Source organism: Melospiza georgiana, chromosome 17 (assembly GCF_028018845.1).
Source record: "Melospiza georgiana isolate bMelGeo1 chromosome 17, bMelGeo1.pri, whole genome shotgun sequence".
In the NCBI taxonomy this organism is placed as follows: Eukaryota; Metazoa; Chordata; class Aves; order Passeriformes; family Passerellidae; genus Melospiza; species Melospiza georgiana.
This window is the reverse complement of record NC_080446.1, coordinates 12,156,904-12,174,380: the sequence shown is the minus strand read 5'-3', so window position 1 is coordinate 12,174,380 and position 17,477 is coordinate 12,156,904.

Below are 17,477 nucleotides of genomic sequence, written 5' to 3'. Positions count from 1 at the left end.
CTGCTAGCCCCTGTCCTCATGCATTTCCCTTCTTGCTGGTGTTTTTAGTTTTCTCCACATTTTTTCCTATCTCTCCCCATAGCCTGAAAATCAAATTAAATCACTTTATCCTTCATTACAAGGATGGACAGACAGCTCTGGCTGGAGGGTGAAGTCCTTGCCTTGCTGTGGGGATAACTGCAAGGATGTGGGAAAAATAATAAAGGATTTCTGGTTTTTTGAAAAGAAAGGCAGAATACAGTTTTGGGAGGAAGGATTGATTTCAGAGAGCTGCAAATTTCATCATCTTATGGTGTTTTGGGACATTTTGGGTGCTTTCCCTGTGCTGGGGACACATCCCTGCCTTGGAGCCTCTCTGGGGAGCAGGTCCCAGCTCTGCAGGGCAGAAAGGGAGGGACAAAGATGAAAACCATCAAGAGGCTCAGTCAGAGCATTCCTGGCATGCAGTCAAACTCCTCCAAAGGCACAGCTGGAGTGGAGGGCAGGATTTTGAGTCAAAAGCTGCAGAGGGAGGATGGGCTCTGACTTTCAGGCTCTAGATGCTTCCAGGAGAGAGGGGACAAGAAGGGCTGGAGGGAGATGATCCCAGAGCAAAGGGAGCTTGTGGAACACCTCTGTACCTGCACCTCAGGGTGTGCCCTGCCTCCTTCACCCAGCCCAGCAAGGCTGAACAGTGGGCACAGTTTGCTTAACCTTGAATGCTACGTCCAAAATCAATCCTGATAATGATAACAGAAAGGGAAGGAGCCTGGCAGACATTGCTGAAGAAATGTTTGATTTCTGCTTTCACTCCAGGTCCTGCTCAGCCAGGTGGAACTCATGGTCTCACTGTTTGCCTGTTAACCTGGCCCTGAGTGATTTATTCATGGATGCTTTGAGGGGCTGAGGGTCTCTAGAGCTGCTCCTGCATCCCTGGGCATGAACAGGGAATTGTCCCCAAAATCAGGCCCAGCACCTGGGGGCTGGGAGCAGCAGGGTCAGCTTTGCTTTGATGCTGTTCAAATGATCTGAACCCCCAAAATCTTTCTGCTTTAAGGGGTCTGCTCTCAGCAATCATCCCCCTCCCTGAATGAATCACCCATCCCAAGGAAATGTGGGTGGCTGGAGCTGCCCAGAGGTTTTGATGAGAGCATTTCAAGCTTGCACACAAAGCTTTTGCCCAAAGCTGAGATGCACATCCCACCTGGGAGGTCTCTGCCACCCTGCCCAGAGGCCATCACAGCCCCCAGCCCACCCAGAGCTCCACCTCCTGCTCCTCAGAGCCTTTCCTTTCTCTGCACAGCCACTCCAAGCTTTTCAACTTGCCTGCTAGCTAAAGTAAGTAAATGTAGGGCGAACATGATGGTTTCAATGCTCAGACTGTAACATCCCCCTCTCTGGGTCACTGTCAGGACCTCCAGCAGATGCTGTGGGTCTCTGCCTGTGTATTAAGAGGAAATGAGCTGGGTCAGCCCCTGCTCACGAGATGCTCAGACACACCCACGGGAGGGTGAAGGTTTAACCTGTGGCTTTTCCCCCTCGTGCACCAGCCTGGGCAGGAATGAAGGTGCCAATTTAAACTTTGGGCTCTTTGTGCTGATGGCAGATTCTGCCCACAGGGACCTGTTGTCCAGGCTCAGCACAGCTCCAAAACCACCCTCAACCTCCTCTGTGCTGCTCCTTGTGAGAACCATCAGAGACCCAGCCAGCTGAAACTCCTGCAGGCTCTGGACCACACTGCACTGTGCCATCTTTGGTACAGTGCAAAATAAAAGTATCAAAAATGCTTTGGGAGCATTTTGGGAAAGGAAAAAAAGAGGCATGGGAAATATTAGCCGTTATCCCATTTTGGAATTACAGAGGCCAGATCCAGAAGGCCATCAAGATGATTGTGAAGACTTCCCAAAGCTCTGGGTGAGATCCCCAGGGTGCTGGACTACCCTGTAAACTGGAAAAAGCCATGTGCTTGTGGGGCCAGTGGTGCTCCAAGGCAGGAGGGCCGGACCCTGGCTGGACTCACCCACTCCAGGGATGATCTCCCACGTTCACTGCCTGTTGGGGACCCCAAACCTCATATCACAGGTGAAGAGAAACGTCTTCAGCCTCCTGGAACTTGCTGCAGCTTTGAAACCCTTTTGCCAGGCCACGGAGTCATGGATAGAGGCTGGTCCCAGGAGATATTGAATAAATAAAATTTGGAGACTTAGAAATGCCTACTCATTCCCATGTTACTTATTGTTTACTTCTTATTATTTTTATTATTATTATTGTTTACTCCCTATTATTTTCCATGTTACTTATTGTTTACTCATAGTACTCAGGCCAACCATACATGAAACAATCTGATATAAAGTGTTGGAAGCCAAAGGCTCTAAAAGACCTCTCCTAGAATTATGTAAGATCCATTTCAGGCTGCCCAAAATCTTTCCACAGACTAGTCAAAAGCAGAAGGAAAAGTTAGCATAGAAAATAGACCCAGTATGCCTCCCCCTCAGCCAGGAGAGCTGTATCTTACAAGCCAGGCATATACAGAACCTAAAAATACAACAAGACCATGACAATAATAATATAACAAATAAATAAATTAATTAAACTAATACTAATAATAAATATAGCAGTTGATAAAACAAATGTAATAAGAGCATGAGAGCCATTCCAAAAGGTTTGGGATACCCAAATGCCCCAACAGGCTCAGCCAGACCTGCCCTTGTCACATCTCAGCTGTGCCTCTGTGCCTTTCCTGCTGAGTATCCCTCATGTTGGGGAAGATTTTATTCATAGCCCACCACTTTCTACCTTTTTATTATTCTGTTATGCCCTCTGAGAAGTGTGTCCTGTGTAGGGCTGCAGATGAAGTTTTGCTCTTACCAATACATGGTGCGTTGAAAAACAAGATGACAACAAATAGAGAGCTGAGAGAAGCCTGGCTCTTATATAACACACAGAGTGTGCTGATATAAATGAGTCTTCAAAATGATAATGTCCTTCTCCCCCAGGCCTGCTCTGCCGTGAAGTTGGATTTCTGGGGCCAGAGTTCCATTTGCAGCTCATTGTGTATGCTGGAGTTTTTCCCTTTTCCCTATTTTTGAATTTGTTTGCAGGCTGTAATGGGCCCCTTTCTGGTTCTTCCTCATATCCTTTGAATTGTTTTACAGGAGTGAAATGGAGGTTTTTGATGTATTGAATATATTTAATATTTTAATGCTGAGAATTTGCAGGACAGAGCAGAGACTGCCTCTTGCGATAAGAGACATTATTATTGTTGTGAAGAATTCCTTTAAGATTCCATCTTAATCATTCTGCTATTGAAATGGAAGAATAAAGTAATAAATGGTTTGAATAGACTTGATTAAAAAGAATAATTATATTCTTCGTGTGGGTTAAATATATAAACTCTTTGTGGTTTTGCATTCTTCCAGCATTTGCCTGGTAGAGAGAGCTTTTCTGTTCAGAAAGGAGAAGGGAAGGAGAGAGTCCTCTTGGCAAGGAGGTTTGGATCCTGGTGGCCCTTCACCTGAAGCCAGGCACTGCCCATGTTTTTCTGCCCTGCCTTGGGGCCAGATTTCTGCCAGAAGTCTTCTCTGACCCCTGGGAGATGCTCCAAGTCCTTTGGGAGCTTCCCTCGTTCCCTGCCTCTGTGGGGCACCCACAGTGGGCCCAGGGGCCTGTGGTGGGATGTGTTCCAAGGAGGACACAGCATGGAGCTCCTGACTCCCTGGGGAGAACAAGCTCAGGAATTTGGGCAAAAAAGGAACAAATTTCCCATTGGCAAAGGCTCCCTTGTATCCTGGGTTGTAAGATTTGTGTGTGTTCTGTCCCCATCTGTCAGAGCTGGGGCAGCTCTCTGCTGTTCCTGGGGCAGTTTTTCCTTTCTCTCTCCCACAGCCAACCCTCCCTCCAGGAGATCTCTGCTGTCCATGGCCACTGAGTGTCCCTGCAGGGCTGATCCAATCCCAGCATCCCATGGGGAGATGCTCCACCCAGGGGAGGAGCCAAGCATTCCTCCCTGGATCCAATCTGAGCCTGGCACAGCACAGCAGCCTTTGCCCCCTGCATTGCCAGAGGAGCAGCTTTCTGCTGCCCTGCATGGCCAGAGGGAGCCCAGGCCCATCTGCAGCAGCCCTGGAGCTGCAGAGGAAAACTCCCCCCTTGTGCAGGATCCCTGCTGCAGCAGAGCCACAGCTGGCACTGCAGGAGGGCTGAGCCCCCATGGGATGGGGCTGGGACACCCCCTGACACACAGGGGGCAGGGCCTGTGATCACTCTGGCAATGGGTTTTTTTGTAATATTACATTTGTATTTTTTAGTTTTCCTGTTATTCCTATTCCCACATCTTTGCCTGATAGCCTTTTAATTTCAAAACTATAATAATTTGGAGGGAGGGCATTTACATTTTCCATTTCAAGGGAGGTTCCTGCCTTCCTCAGCAGACACCTGTCTGTTCAAACCAAGACACCTTGCCAATGTCAGCCAGGTGCAGAGGTAGCAAACCTTGGGGTGTTCACCTGTGCACCCTCTGCCAGGCACAGCTTCCACCTGTCCCCTGGAAAGGATGGGGAAAAGCATTTCCTCCCTGCTGGAATCCTGAGATGTGACAGCACGTTTCACCCTGGCTTAGGAGGGAATTCGGGACATTGTGCAACACCAAGTGCTTCAAGGTGTTCCTCACCAGCATCCTGGAATTCATGGAGGAGGATACTTCAGGTGGAACATTCTCCCCTACCTCCCCTACCTGTGTGAGCACCTTGTGGAGCCACTTGCTGAGGTGCTCACCTGTTGCCTGGCAGAGCTTCCTTCTGCACCTCACTCCCCTCTGATGGCATTCCAAAGCTCAGCTCCCTCCTGACAGCATTCCAGAGACAAAACCCACGCCATTGAATCCACATTCCCTGAAGGAAGCTGCTCTTCTGGAATCCACCTTCACCCCAGAAAAAAAAAAAATTAAAAAGAAAAAAAATTAAAATCTCCTTTTCACTCTTGCAGTGCTGGGTCTCACAGGTCTGCCTTCTCCTTTGGTGCTTGAAAACTTTTCTTAGTGAAGAAGACTTTTCTTCCAACCTACATTTTCCTTTCCCCTCACGTCAGAGAGCAGCTGCCTGCCTCCCCCTTCCCCTGCAGATGTGATCATAGATGCTATACTACTAAGGCTTCATTATTTTTACAAAAATCTACTCCAGTAAGAAGTGTTATAAATAATTAAAGAAACACTAGAGTTGTCAAAATAAATGAACAAAGTACACTTTGAGATGCATGCTCTTGGCTTATTTGGGGTTTGTTCAGTTGGCAGCTGAATTTCAGAATTCAGTCCCTGGAAATACCCAGCAGAAATGCAACCAGTGAGGTTCAGCCATCCACCAACAAGGAAGCTTTGTGTTTCCCCCAGAGCCATCTAGGAACAGGGCTGGACATCAAATATCATGTATAAAACACCAAGCTCAGTCCTCCTTTTGGCCTTTCCAGGGAAAGCCAGGACCCAAAGCCCATCCAACCATGCATCCAGAAGTTAGCAAGACCACTTGTATGGCCTGCTTTGTGTGATGCTAATGTTCCAAGTGAATGCCTCATTGCTCTGCACAATAAACCTTCTTCTCTTCATTCAATGCTCTTTTCCAGAAGGTCTTCTTTGTCTCCATGACGACAAATAAATTGCTTCTTGTTCACTGAAATCTGCTAAAAAGCTCGTTATTAAGCTAATGTGCCCAGGGTGACATCGCAGCAGAGGAAGACAGTCCTGCTCCAGCAAAGGATGCTTTTCTTCTCGGTTTCCCATGTGGACACCACTTCTCTGGGCTCTCAGGACGGCGTTGCTCTCATTTGCTGTCAGAGATGCTTCAAAAAATCGAAGACATTTGAGAGAGGAGGAGGAAGAACTCTTGAGCGCGAGCCAAAGACACTGATAATTGTCTGCCTGCCCTTTCCATCTGCTCCCTGCCTGCTGCTGTGCTCCTTCCAAGCTCACTGGAACTCCCACCCCGGGGTTTGTGCTTGCCTCAGGCACACGAAGATCCAGTGCTGGTGCCACCAGTGTCCTGCTGCTGTCACCTCCAGGGAGCTGCCAGGGGGACAGGCCAGTGTGGGCAGGTGCCACGGAATGAGGGATGGTTGGGGAGCTGCCAGGCTGTGCCTTGGTTCCTCAAGTCTCCCACACTTTGCCTTGGAGAAAGCCGCTGTGTGGTTGCACAGGTTTTAGGTTTTCTATAGTTGAAATGGTGCTTGAGGTGTTAGAAAATCTCTTTTTTCCCAGCCCCTGGCCGAAGAAGAAGTCGAGATTCATCAGTTCTGCTTTTCAAGGTTGTTTATTTTCTTCTATCTACTACATTGTTTTTTTGACTTGTTGAGATTTGTTTGGTAGGTCAGTTTGTGGCACAGTCACTGTCCTTGGGGTGGTGTTGGCTTTTTATACTAAGAACCACGTGTACTCTATTTACAATAATTTTCCAATAGTTATAACTTAAATTAGGCAGTTTGTCTCTACTCTAAACAAATCCAAAAGTGCCACCATCACAGCAGAAGATGGGGGACAAGAAGCACAGGACATGCCCAGATTCCTCCATCTTGCCTCTTGAACGCCCATTCTAAAAACTCCAAAATTTTACTTTTTTACCCTGTGACAAATTCACTATCATTCTATTCAAACTCTTGTGGCTTGTACACATTCACACAAAGTTGGTAATTGTTTCCATGGGCTAAAATCAAAGGCACAGGTGTGTTTGACTCCTTGCCAAGGTCTCTGAGCCCCCTGAGAGGGTCTCGAATCACCCAGAGAAATCTCCTGGGTTCTGACACACAGGATCTTCAGGAAAACCCCCGGAGCTGCTGGTGGCTTCTCATGGACTGCCAACACCATTTAGCATTTCAGTATTCTCCTGCTCCTTTCCCAACCACAGCATTTTTTTTACCATTTCTTGCTCTCCCCACAATCCAAAGTGCTAAAAGGTCCCGTGAGAGTAAACGGTGAGAGCTTTCATGTGGTTACTGTCACTAGGGAAACCACTTCCTTGTGATTCACATCTTCTCTGAGCCTCTCCTCCTTTCCCTCTGCATTCAGAAAGGTAATATTGTGCTGGTGCACATTGCGGGGATGGGGCAGGGAACAGGAAAATGGATGAACATGCAATTGACTGCAGGGTTTTGGGGAAAATAGACAGCATTGTGTCAGGGTAGGGTAGAGGTCATCATTAGGAAAGGATTAAAAAAAAAAACCAAACAAAAAAACCCAAACTGACTCAATGTGACAGTCCCACCAAAAAAAGAAAAAAAAAGAAAAAATAAAAAGGCTTTTTTCCCCTTCTCATATTACTTTACTTTTCCCTTCAACCTGATCACAAAAGAACTCATCATTAAGACAAGTGGACAAATTACAAATCACCACCATTTCTCTTCTGCTGAAGTAGAAGAGCCTGGTGGGAAGGGCCCTCTGCCCCCCAGGTGAGTGGGGCAGGACAGGGAGGTTTGTCCAGCAGGTCAGAGAGGGGCAGACACAGGGCTGGGGTGTGAGACAGGGCTGGTGGAACCAGCTGGGATGAGAAACAACAGCCAGGCAGCAGAAACCCAGGATGTGCAGAACATCCCAAAGTGCCCACAGGATCACAGAATGGTTTGGATTGGAAGGGACCTTAAAAAATCATCTTGTTCCACCCCCAACCATGTACAGGGACACCTTCCATCATCTCAGGGTGCTCCAAGCCCTGTCCAACCTGGTATTGGGCACTGCCAGGGATCCAGGTGTGCCAGGCCCTCTGCACCATCATTGGGAACAATTTATTCCATATATCTGACCTAAATCTACCCTCCTTCAGCTTAAAGCCATTTTTTCCTACACCTGTCACCACCAGCCCTTGTCCCAAGTCCCTCTCCAGCTCTTGAAGCCCTTCTAGGCTGTAGAAGGAGCTCTAAGCTCAACCTGGAGCCTTCTCCTCTCCAGGCTGATCAGCCCCAGCTCTCTCAGTCTGGTTTCATGTACTGGAACTTTGGAGCCCAGGAACACAGAAGAAACCTGAAAGCCCTTGGTTATTCCATGTATAGCCAGGATAAAGAGCTGCAGAAATTGAGGCTTTTTTCAAGCACAAATTACACACTTATGCTTGCTTAAAGAAAAAGAAACATTACTATCCTTTACATTAAGAGAAAAAAAATTTAATAGAGCTTATTTTTGATCTAACCCCATTTTTCCATTTATGTTAATTTTTACAAACCGTGTTTCCATTCAGAAGAAAGTGATGATTTAGGGGAGGCAGAGAGTGAAACCTCTGGAAACAGAAAGGCTGCAGTCAGCCCTTAACTCAGTCAATTCCTGGTGTGCTCCAAGCATGAGAGAAGTGCCAGGTCTTTGGAAGGGTTCCCATGCTGAGCTGGGGTGGGAATGTCCATCCTGGAGCTCCATCCCATCTGTGTTCCTGCTCTGTCCCTCACCTCCATTGCAGCACCTCACATCTGTGCTGGCTCCATTTGCTGCCCCACAAATTGAGTGAACATTCCAATCCCTTTTACAGCCATGGAAGGTGGGTGCTTAAATCAAATGAAGACGAATATATTTGCTGACATATAATTGTTTTCTTTAGTAATTGCTCTCGGGTCTCTTTATATCTCATGGTTAATGCTGGCCCAGGATTGTTTGTGAAATGTCTCATTGTTTCTGATGAATCCTATGAAAAGTGACATTCCTGATTATTTTGCCATGCAGGAGATTATACCAGGCTCTACTGCTAAGCACTATTGATAGACCCCGTGCTCTTTTGCTGTTTAGTTGCTACTAATAAATCAGAACTTGGTTTCTTCTCCACATGCTGAATCTTTCATCACAAACTTAGAAAACAGCTTTGGATGTGGCAGCTTCCCAGGGGTGTCACATGGAGGAGTGGAGATGCTGGTGCTGCTCCAACATGGGGCTGGAGGAGGGGGTCCTTGTGCCCGTGTTCACAGGGGTTTCAGGCTGAGGGAGGAGATGAGGATCTGACTCCATGTTTCAGAAGGCTGATTTATTATTTTATTATATATATTACATTAAAACTATACTAAAAGAATAGAAGAAAAAGTTCTCATCAGAAGGCTGGCTAAGAATAGAAAAGAATGAATAACAAAGGCAGCTGTCCCAGGCTCTCTGTCCAAGCCAGCTGACTGTGATTGGCCATTAATTAGAAACAAACACATGAGACCAATCACAGATGCACCTGTTGCATTCCACAGCAGCAGATAATCGTTGTTTATATTTTGTTCCTGAGGCCTGTCAGCTTCTCAGGAGGAAAAATCCTAAAGAAAGGATTTTCATAAAAAGGTTTCTGCAGCAGACATCTTTTGATCATCTTCTCAAGACCTTCCTGGTGTTGGCAGCAAGATGTGACCACCCCTGGTGGCAGCAGGACCTGGCTCCTCGTTTTCTCATGGAATGCTAAGCTTTGCTGCTGGTGCTGGGAGGGAAGGGGCTTGGCAGAGGCATGGCCTGATCCCAAAAGGGAGACCCCAGCACCTGCCAGGGCAATCACAGCTGCCTGACCCGAGACACTGCGAGCAGGAGGTGACAGAAATATTTCATATGTGAGAGTTGCTGTGCCCTGAGATCCTCCTTTCCTGTGACAAACCCAGTGTGAGGGGTAGGAGGGCATGATGTGCCCCATGCCAGGGGACAGGCACATGCTCCCTCCAGCCCTGGTGCCCTGGAGCCTCCCACGTGTGCCATGCTTGGTGCCCAGGTGGCAACATCCAGGACAGGATCCCATGAGTAGGTGGGAAATACCCCTGATACCAAAAATCTCAGCCAGGCTGGGAGAACGAAGGTGTTCAGGGGCCAGGAATCCCAAAGCTCAGGCTGCAGCATTCCCAGACACACTGGGGCTGGGGGAAGCCCTGGGTGCCACCAGGGATGACAGCGGCTCCATCATCCCCTGGGGATGCCCATAAACCCCAACCATCCCCTGGGGATGCCCATAAACCCCAACCATCTCCTGGTAATGCCCATAAACCCCAACCATCCCCTGGGGATGCCCATAAACCCCAACCATACCCTGGGAATGCCCATAAACCCCAACCATCCCCTGGGAATGCCCATAAACCCCAACCATCCTCTGGGGATGCCCATAAACCCCAACCATCCCCTGGGGATGCCCATAAACCCCAACCATCCCCTGGGAATGCCCAAAAAACCTCAAGCATCCCCTGGGAATGCCCATAAACCCCAACCATCCCATGGGAATGCCCATAAACCCCAACCATCCCATGGGAATGCCCAAAAAACCTCAAGCATCTCCTGGAAATGCCCAAAAAACCTCAACCATCTCCTGGAAATGCCCATAAACCCCAACCATCCCCTGAGAGATGTCCACAAACCCTGAGGCCTGCAGGAAGAGGTGAGGGATCAAACAGGGGGAGTGAGAAGAAGCACACACACACACACACACACACACATACCCCTGCATCCCCCCCCAGCCTAACTGAGCTAATTAATTTAACGAAGAGACAGCACTCTGTAATTTGCCTAATTCAGTGACAAGAGAGGCAGCAGCAGCAGCCAGTCCTGCTCCCCTGGATGCTCTCCTGCTCCTGCTGGGGCTCAGCACCCCGGGGCAGTCACACCAGTGACACCAGTGCTGGCCACGGCTCAGCAGCAGCAGCATCCAACCCCTGAGGAACTGAAATCCCACCAGCATTCCTTGTGGAGTTCCCAACAGGAACAGAGTGACTCCAAACCGAGCTCCTGATGGTCAGGAGCAGGGAAATCTGTTTATTCTCCCAGTGTTAGGGTCCCCTATCTGTTGTGGTGAGAAAGCTCCTGGATAAGGGGTTTTTCACAGATTCCCCTCTTCCAGAAGCTGCTTTCCTGCCTTTCTGCTGGGGAAGATGGAAACAGGAAAGCCCTATAAATATGATTGTCTGGCAAAAGATCTTGAGAATATGGAAACTATAAACGAGATTGAATGAAAGCAAGCTTTGAGATCCCTCAGTTACTGAACAACTGGGAAACAATGGCATGGCCAGCTGAAGGTGATCCCCTCTTGATGGAACAACACCCTCTGCTTGCAGACAGGCCCAAGGCTCAGAGCAGACCCTACAGCTTGGCAGAAGGGGCCAAAGAGGAGTTTTTAGGGTTTAAAATGTAGCACAGTATGGTGATGTAATGATTCTTATAGGCTGTATGTAAATGCTGTAGGATTTGTGTATTGTACTAGATTGGTTGGTGAGAATCAGAATATTCAACACAGAAGAAGATTTATGGTATTGGAACGGAACGGGAACTTTGCTCTCTTACCTCTTGCCTTTTACTCTCTTACGCTTTCGCTCTCTTTACCCTTTTACTCTCTCACCCCCTCATCCTCTCTCCCCCTCTCCTCTCTCAGCCTGCTCTGAGCTGTGTCTGGCAGCTCCCAGCAGGGCCCTGCCCCCAGGCCCTTTGCAATAAACCCCAAGTTCCAGCCCTGGCTGCAGAGATCTCTCCTGTCCGTCTGTCCCGACCATCCCACCCCCCATCACTCTTACACCTTTCTTGCTTTTTTCTGTCTGTCTCTTAACGAAGGTGTTGTGTGCTCATTCTGGACATGGATGAAGATGTGGAGAGTGCCTTTACAGGAGTGAGCAGGTGGATGAGGAACCGTTCAGAGCCCTCCTGGCAGGGCCCCGGCGCGGGAGGGACTTCTACGCTGAAATGGAATGCAAAATAAAAATTGCATTGAGCTGAGGTCATTTCTTGCATGATGTATCTTGGGAAAAGAGGGGTTTCTCTTCTTTCCCTGAGATGTTCAGAAATTCAAAATAAAAGCTTTTCAGTGAGGTGAGCAGCCTGGCAGAGCAGCACAGGCAGGAGCTCAGAGTGTTTTTAATTTTGCCTTGATTTTTTTTTTCCCTCCCTATCTGGCAATCTTTAGGAAGAAAAAAAAATCTTGACATTTTTGTTTCCTTATTTGCTTGTCTTCTCAATATGTCAGGCAAGAGACAAGATCATAACACAATCCCTGCTTGCAGCAGACATATATTTGCCATCCAAACAGGTTTTCCCCTTTTAATGTAAGCTATTAGCCCAAGTTGCTGCTATAAATGTAGCAAACCCCATCTATTTTAATCAGCTTGTTTGTGAGCATCTTTCCATTCCCAAATTGCACAGGAGCTCTCCTGCTAAATACCCCTTTCTTCTTCAGGTAAGATAATTTCTGGGACAAAATGTCAGGGAGCTCAACACATCCCTTCAATTACTGCAGTACAGATTTTCTCTGAGCTTCTGGACAATAAGTAGCTTTCAGGGAAGCATTAAGTAGATTTGCCCTCAAGGGTTTGCATTTCAGTGGAGTGACAGTTATTTTTGTAAATACAAAATAAAAAAGAGAGAAGAAAAGAAGGGGAAAAACCATACATACACCTTCCCCCCAGCTCCAAGTAAATAGACAGACACAGGCTAGACAACTGCTTATTATCTGAGAACCTTGAATCAGATAGGAAAACCAGAGTTCCTAATGTCTTCAAATGTCACAGCATTATGATTTATACCAGAACACAGTGTACCATGCTTCATTACAGAGAAAAAAATAAAGAAAAATTGAATTACTGAACTAATGTCTTCTCCCTTTTTTATTTTTTTTCAGACTATTCTGAGGATATAAAATCCATCATTAGTTGTTTTTAAGCTTGTCTCTAATGATGAAAAAAATAATGGGGCATGAAACTCAGACTTAACAAAACAAAAATACAAAACACAGCATTTTACAGACTTTACGTAAACATAATGTGACAATGCACTTCCTTTCATTCTCTGCTATGACAGTTAATTCCAGACCAGGAAAACTGTCAAAAATGTTTAGTTCTGCTTGGGTTGAGTTAATTACAGGCCCTGGGGCTGTGTTGACTTTCTCCTGCTAATGGCACTGTGCTACAGGTAAAAATCCATTTGCAAGAATGTTTTCAGAGCTACAGATCTAATTTACTGAATATCAAATATTTATGCCATTGCAATTAAAGTGACAACGTTCCACCCCTCTTCAGCATACAAGCTTGGGCTTTTTAATAGAATTTATTATACAGTAAACATTTGGTAAAAAGTTTTGCTGGAGCTTATAATGTGAAAGCTTTGAATATTTTATTGATTTTATTTCTTTTGCACTCTATCCCTATCAATGCTGGGATGTTATGAACTTCTGCAGCACATAAAATTCCATTTTTTACTGTCAGAGCTCGCAGATAAAGGCTGGCACTGAGGGATGGAGCTGTGCTGTCACTGTCACATGAGGAGGAAGAGGAGGGACAGCAGCAGGGAGGGACAAAGTGCCAGGCCAGATCTGCCAAGGCAGGAGCTGGAGCACAAAGGAAATGAATTTTCCTCATTGGATGGATGGGTGAGGGGATTGTTCCTGGTTTATATCCACAGCCACTTTTTTTTTTTTTTTTTTTTTTTCATCTGAATGATCTGACAAACATGCTCAGGCTTATTTGCTTCTGCTGAAGGTATTTTTATTTGCAGGGAGAAAATCAACAACAAAAAAATATTGTTTCTGAGCACGCGTTTTAAAAAGCCACGTTTGGTTAAGATCCTAAACACTTCCTACAAAGAAAAGAGCTGTGCAAAAGGGAAGTAAAGAGGGTGAGGAGCCATTAAAATTGCTAATTCTGCCTGAGGGGCAGCACCCAGGCTTGCCTGGATTAGGGAACAGAAAATCATAGAATTATGGAATTGCAGAATGATTTGGGTTGGAAAGGATATTAAAGCTTACCCAGTCCCATGGACAGGGACACCCTCCACAAGGCCTGGAGCTCCAAGCTCCATCCAGCCCGGATTTGAGCTCTTCCAGGAGAGATCACCCTCTCCTGTCCCCCCCTCAGTGAATTGCTGCCCATGAGTTTGTGCCAGCCCCTCCTTGGGACAGCCATCTCCAACCCTCTGCTGGGAAAAGCAGCTCTCTGACTCATTTTTAAACCAATCCCCACCAGTTTATTGAACTCCCCTGGAGCTGCTCTGCAGCTTCCTGCTCTCTACACAGCTCTGGTGTCCTTTTCTCTCATTTTTGGGCTGTTCCCTTCTTGCAGACAAGCACACAGGGCACAGGGTGGTTCACCTTGCTGCCCTCCCTGCCAAGCCTGACCAAGCACAGGGGATGCCCCAGCAGCACCTGCATCAACACTAAACCAGACCAGCATTGCCCCTCACAGGCTGTAAAGCTGTAAATCCTCCTGGGACACAGATTTTGTCACACAGATTTTGTCACAAAGATTTTGTCACGACCTGGGCTGTGTGTGAGCAGCTGACATTTCCCACCCTCATCACCTGGCCTAAATTTGCAGCTTTGCTCATCCCATTTAACCTTTCTCTCAGGGTAGAATCACCCCTGCAGCATATTTGTGCTATTAGACCTTGGGTTTGCCACGCACAGGGATCCCCTCGGGCTCCTCTTTCCACCTGGTGTGTTTATGATGCTCTTCTGTCTATTCCACATGTCCTGCCACCCTGCCACCATCCTGCTGTGTTCCCATTGTGCCAGGAAAGCACCAATCCATGGATTATCTCCCTCCCCTGGATGCCCATGGAGCTGGGATCAGCGGTGATGCCAAGCAAGAGGCCTCATTCACCTTCCTCATCCATGGTCATTGTGTCCAACCAGTCCTTTTGGAGGTGCATTGAGCTCCATCCTTAAATCAAACAGGTCACCTGGACCAGGCATTCCTCCTCCAGTGTCCAATCCCCAGGATAAATATGGCCCAGGATCCCTTTGGGCCATGCCAACCTTCATGGGGCTCTGCCAAGATTAAGCTGCAGAACACCACCCATTGCCCCACCATCCATTGACCACCACCCCACAGGGTGTCAGGTGGTGTTCTGACTCTGGCAGTGTTGGTTTTAGTTTTATTTATTATTTTATCCTTTATTTTCTTCCCTATTATTATTTTATCCATTTATTTTATCCTTTCATCCTTTTATTTTCTTCCCTACTAAAGAACTGTTATTTCCTGCTCCCATAATTTTTGTTGCCTGAGAGCCCCTTAATTTAAAATTTATAGCAATTTAGAGGGTGGGGGTTCATTTTCTCCATTTCAGAGGAGGCTCCTGCCTTCCTTAGAATCTGTGCTGGGTGTTCACCTCTTGCCTCTGCCCCTTCTCTGTTCTGGGCACCATGATCTCACCACCACTCCTGATTCCTGCCTGCCCATCACTTTGGGGATCACCCACTGTAGCCCTGGGGGTGCTGCTGCAGCAGTCCTGGGTATCAGCCCCTGCCATAGTGAACCTCCCAGAGCAGCCTCTGTGCTCCTGGTACCAACATGGACCACAACAGCTGGAAGTAATTACCTGGATTTTTCCTGTCCTCTCTGTATCTAGCAGGTAAATGCTCAGAGTCTTCTACCACAGACCAAAAGCCACGGGCAAGGTCCCTGTCTTTGTTTGGAAAGACAGGAGTCTGCTAAGGAAGGCAGGAGCCTCCCCTGAAATGTACACCCTCCCCACCCCTCTGAATTGCTATAAATTTTAAATTAAGGGCCTCTCAGGCAAAAATATGGGAGCAGGAAATAACAGTTCCTTAAAAGGGAAAAGAAAATAAAAAGATAAAATAAACAGTTCACTAGAACAACACTGCCAGAGTCAGAACCCAGCCTGACACCCTGTGGGTCAGGGTGTTGGCAGCAGTCCCATTGGAATTGTGGCTCAGCCCTCCTGCAGTGTCAGGGCTGGTTCTGCTGGAGCAGGGATCCTGGAGAAAGGTGCAGTCTCTTCCTCTGAAGATCCAGGGGAAGAAGAGGCAGCTGCTGTTCCTCTGGGGAATCCAGTGGAGAAGCTGTGCTGGTGTTCCAGAACCTCTGGATTATATCTGGGTAGGAATGCTTGGCTCCTCCCTCTGGGCTCACATCTCCCAATGGGATGCTGTAGTTCTTATCAGCCATGCAGGGACATTCAATAGCTGTTATCAGCAGTGTCCCCTCCTGAGGGAGGAGTGAATGTGGTCACTCAAAGAGAGAGATAAGGCAAACAGCCCACTTGACAAAGATAATCTGCCATGCAGATGGTAATAGAAAACATCTTGCATTGCAATCTCCAACAGTCCCCTTGGGGTGAGGGTGCTCAGACAGTGCCCAGCTCTGTCCTGCCAGCCCAGGGCCCTGCAGTGCCCACCATGGGATCCCTGTGCTCTGCCAGCCCTTGCAGGCACTTGACCTTCATCTCCTGCCTCTGTGCACAGCCAGCACAGGCGCTAATCACTTCAAACCCCACTGCTGTCATGTCTTATTGCTTAAACACCAGCTCTGCCAGCTGCACATTTACATCCTCAGCATTGACTCAGCTAATGTAGCTGTCATTTAAGCACCAGTGATCTGCCAGAAATAATACTGGGTACAGCAGCCATGGAGGGTTGAGGTTTGGGGCTTCTGCTTGCAGGGAGCAGTTTCTGGATGCCCCAAGGAGGGCTTGTGGAAGCTCCCACTGATCGATGTTTACAGGATGCAGGGGAGCAGCACATCCTCACACTCTGTCAGGGAACTGTCCACACTCTCTGCAGCCCTCCTGGCAAGGGAATCAAAAAACGTGTGGCATGAGCTCTTTCTGGAGGGGCTGGCAGGGTTCAGGGTTGAGGTGAGTGTGCTAGGATCCGTGGGATGGGATGTGGGCAGAGGCAGAATTCCTGATGGACAATTCCTCTGCTCTGCTGGGAGCTGAAGGTAGCTGGCTCTTCAAAGCTGCTGTGGAAGCTGCTCCAACACAGCACTCACAGGGATTTGTTCTCTCCACCCCACCCCTCTCCTCTCCCACCACAGTGTCCAGAACGGAATAGAGCTGAAGGCAGCACAGCCTCTGAGCTGAGGCACAGGAGAGGCTGACAGGCTTTACAGGAGGATCCCATCCTGGAAAAGGGACTCTGCATGGACTCAAACTGCCTCTGACTGCATCCCTTACAGTGGAGGTGACATCCTTCAGTGAACCTCTGCAGAGCTCAGAGCTGCTCCCAAACCTGCCCAGAGCTCAAACTCTCACCTTTGGCTGTCTCAGCACACCCTGGGGGACAAAGGGGGTCTCAGAGAGCACATCTGGAGCTGTCATGGCCACAAGGACATCCCTTGGAGCGGGGATCAGACCTGCTGGGACAGTCTGTCTTTCCTGGTCCCTGTGCTGCTGGGCTGGGCCTGGAGGCTCCTCGTGAGCTGCTGCCAGGGAAGAGCTCATGTTCTGCCCTTGTCACTGACTTGTTGCCATGAAAGTTTAATGCACCCCCTCTGTCTCCCTGGCAGTGAGACTCCTCCTGTGTCCCTGCATGGAACAGAAGTCAGGCTGGGGAGGATGAATCCAGCCCTGCCTCCTGCAGCCCCTGGGTCCAAGCAGCACAGTGCAGATCAGAGTGTGAGAAATGAGCCTCACTTCCAAAAAAAATCTAAAAGGTTTATTAACACCTTATCAAAAATACAACACAAGACTGAAGAGAGAAAATATTACAGAGGATTTTCCCCACCATGTGCTCACCCACACCATGGAGATTTCACTTTTTAACCCTTTAGCCCCTCCCAAAGTTCTGTCCATTGCCTCCTTCTTCCCTGCCCAG